Below are 4,363 nucleotides of genomic sequence, written 5' to 3' on the forward strand. Positions count from 1 at the left end.
ACGGGATCACATCATTAGGAGAATGATGCGATTGACCTGACCCATTCCGTTAGCTTAGCACTTGATCGTTTAGTTTGTTGTTATTGCTTTCTTCATGACTTATACATGTTCCTATGACCATGAGATTATGCAACTCCCGTTTACCGGAGGAACACTTTGTGTTCTACCAAACGTCACAACGTAACTGGGTGATTATAAAGGTGCTCTACAGGTGTCTCCGAAGGTACTTGTTGGGTTGGCGTATTTCGAGATTAGGATTTGTCACTCCGATTGTCGGAGAGGTATCTCTGGGCCCACTCGGTAATGCACATCACTATAAGCCTTGCAAGCATTGCAACTAATGAGTTAGTTGCGGGATGATGTATTACGGAACGAGTAAAGAGACTTGTCGGTAATGATATTGAACTAGGTATTGAGATACCTACGATCGAATCTCGGGCAAGTAACATACCGATGACAAAGGGAACAACGTATGTTGTTATGTGGTTTGACCGATAAAGATCTTCGTAGAATATGTAGGAACCAATATGAGCATCCAGGTTCCGCTATTGGTTATTGACCGGAGACGTGTCTCGGTCATGTCTACATAGTTCTCGAACCCGTAGGGTCCGCACGCTTAAAGTTCGATGACAGTTATATTATGAGTTTATGTGTTTTGATCTACCGAAGGAGTTCGGAGTCCCGGATGAGATCGGGGACATGACGAGGAGTCTTGAAATGGTAGAGACATAAAGATCGATATATTGGACGACTATATTCGGACATCGGAAAGGTTCCGAATGATTTGGGTATTTTCGGGAGTACCGGGGAGTTACAGGAATTCGTATTGGGCCTTAATGAGCCATACGGGAAAGGAGAGAAAGGCCTCAAAGAGTGGCCGCACCCCTCCCCATGGGCTGGTCCAAATTGTACTAGGGAGGGGGCGCCCCCTTCCTTCCTTCTCCTTTTCCCTTCCCTTTCCTTCCCTCCTACTCCTACTAATTGGAAGGGCTGCTAGTTCTACTAGGAAAGGGTGAATCCTACTCCCGGTGGGAGTAGGACTCCCCTAGGGCGCGCCATAGAGAGGGCCGGCCCTCCCCCTCCTCCACTCCTTTATATACAGGGGCAGGGGGCACCCCAAAGACACAACAATTGATCTCTTAGCCGTGTGTGCTGCCCCCCTCCACCATAATCCACCTCGATCATATCATAGCGGTGCTTAGGCGAAGCCCTGCATCGGTAGAACATCATCATCGTCACCATGCCGTCGTGCTGACGAAACTCTCCCTCAACACTCGGCTGGATCGGAGTTCGAGGGACATCATCGAGTTGAACGTGTGCAGAACTCGGAGGTGCCGTGCGTTCGGTACTTGATCGGTCGGATTGTGAAGACGTACGACTACATCAACCGCGTTGTGCTAACGCTTCCGCTTTCAGTCTACGAGGGTACGTGGACAACACTCTCCCCTCTTGTTGCTATGCATCACCATGATCTCGCGTGTGCGTAGGAAATTTTTTGAAATTACTACATTCCCCAAGAGAGACGCAAGGAGCAGTCCAGGATAGTCGGTCGTAATGGCCACCATGGCGTCATCACAGCTCAATTGATAGAACTGCCTGTCTATCAGCTCCACGAATATGTCCGGATCTTCTTCGAGTTCGGGACCGAGGGCCCGGTCAGGGTCCTCTGGTTGTGGAGATGGGCTATTGACCTCCCTTACAGCTTTTCGCAGTTCCTGCCATAAAATGGCAAGGTGAGTACCTACGACAAAGAATGCGGGAAGAATGAGAGTAAGGAGATATAACTCACCCAGCTTGGAGGGTTGTACATGGACAATCCATCCCGTGGCTTGATGCGGATGAACTCCTTTTCCTCCCCCTTGAACAACTCCGACCGAATTTTTGCTAAAGCAGCAGCGGAGTCCGGTCCCTTACGCCCGCAACGGGTGGCATCATCTTCCCCGTTAAAACACCACAGGGTGTGCCCTCGATATTGAAGTATCTGCACTCCCCGCATTATGCATATTGACATAACCTCGATTACTGTCAATCCTGATTGAGCCAGCGCTTTAATCCGGTTCATCAGGTAAAGGACTTCTCCGTTGTCTTCCTCCTGGGGGCTCCGTGAGCGCCAGCTTCGGCGTTTCTTCGAGGAGCATTGTTGAACTCAGGAAGACCCCGCCGAACAGGGTCCGGAAGGGGGACGTCCTCCATATAAAACCATTCCGAAGGCCAGTCTTCGGACGTCTTCTTTGGAGTACCGGACAGGTATCCGGTTACGGCGATGCGCCATATTTCAGCTCCGCCCACTTGATAAAGTGACCCCTTCTGTGTGCGAGGGACGAGGCAAAATAACCTTTTCCACAACTCGAAATGAGCCTCGCAGCCTAGGAATAACTCGCAAAGGGCAACGTAGCCGGCGATGTGTAATATGGAAGCAGGGGTGAAATTATGTAGTTGGAGGACGTAAAACTCCAGGAGCCCGTGGAGGAACGGATGAATTGGAAATCCGAGTCCCCTTAATAAGTAAGGAACAAGGCACACCCGCTCCCCCGTAGAGGGGCTGGGGAAGCTCTCCGCTTGCTCCCCACCGGTGTAGGTGGCGAGCCCGGCTCGCACGGGAACCATATATGCTGGAGGGAGAAATCCCTGAGTCTGCAGTTCGACTAATCGACTGTGTGGGACAGAACACCTCTCCCAATCACTGGGCTTAGGGCTACGGGGGCGAGAGGAGGAGCTACGGTGGTCGGCCATGTTGGAGTGGATTTTTCCAAAGCGCGCTCGGATTCTTGCTGTGGGAGGATGGTATGGATTGGATCTAAGAATCCCCATCCCTTTAATAGACAATTTATTTATCTGGCTAGGGGGGCGAATGTAAAAACGCCCTGGCTCCTCGTATTCATTCGACGCGTGGAAGATAGCCCTTATTGGGCGCAGAAGCCAAGAAGTCCAACATTTATGGGGCCGGACACTACTTGACAAACATTCAAAATTTGGAGAAGAACCCGCCTTGAAATGCCGAAGATAATACTGCGCGCCGGACTCATCGTCATTGAAGCCTGGTTCAGGGGCTACTGAGGGAGTCCTGGATTAGGGGGTCTCTGGACAGCCGGACTATATCCTTTGGCCAGACTGTTGGACTATGAAGATATAAGATTGAAGACTTCGTCTCGTGTCCGGATGGGACTATGCTTGGTGTGGAAGGCAAGCTAGGCAATACAGATATGGATATCTCCTCCTTTGTAACCGACATTGTGTAACCCTAGCCCCCTCCGGTGTCTATATAAACCAGAGGGTTTTAGTCCATAGGACAACAGACAATCATACCATAGGCTAGCTTCTAGGGTTTAGCCTCTATGATCTCGTGGTAGATCAACTCTTGTAATACTCATATCATCAAGAACAATCAAGCGGGACATGGGGTTTTACCTCCATCAAGAGGGCCCGAACATGGGTAAACATCGTGTCCCCTACCTCCTGTTACCATCCGCCTTAGACGCACAGTTCGGGACCCCCTACCCAAGATCCGTCGGTTTTGACACAGACAGAGAGAGACCCTAGATGCCTGGATTCAAGAGGAGAGAAGTCATATGTCTTTAAGAGGGGAAAGGCATGTTAGTTGTGTTATGACTGTGTTGTTTGTTATGTTTTTCTTGTTTTGCTCCGATTTTCTTTTTCCTATCTTGTCCCATTATCCATATAAGATTCAGGGGGAGAAAGACATCTAAGGGAAGGAAATCTTCGAATTCATTGCATATCTTTACTCTTTGGGGACATGTCTATATCCAATAGAGTACCTAGTACTCACTCTCTACATGTCATCCCAATCTTGGCACTCTTGTGGTTTGTTGTTCTTGCTCTATTTAGTAGATGTTTCTGTGTTATCTAACCTTGTTTACTTAGGTTCATCTCTTCCAAAGCCAGCTCAAGACCACAAGGTAAGTACATGCATCACACTCATGTGCATGATGATCTCTTGCTGATGTACATATTGTTTGCAAGAAGGACTCGTGAACATGAAGGTACACTTCCTATATTCACATCATTTGCTTTGATGCATATAGCCAAGATACATGTAACTCATTCCTTGCTCTGTCATGCTTATACATTCACATGCTCTTATATTCAATATTTACATGGATGCATACATGTAGGGGGAGCCTATGCATGTTACATGTCCTTCCAAAGCTTTACTTGATATTCTCTATATGCTTATCTAAAGCTTTGGTGTATGTTGTCATCAATTACCAAAAAGGGGGAGATTGAAAGCACAAGTGCTCCCCGGGTGATTTTGGTAATTAATGTCAACATATCTCTTGTTGGACTAATACTTTTATCTAGTATATTTCAGATAAGTTCAACAGTGGAGTGGCTTGGACAAGAG

This window comes from Triticum urartu, chromosome 5 (assembly GCF_003073215.2).
Source record: "Triticum urartu cultivar G1812 chromosome 5, Tu2.1, whole genome shotgun sequence".
NCBI lineage: Eukaryota > Viridiplantae > Streptophyta > Magnoliopsida > Poales > Poaceae > Triticum > Triticum urartu.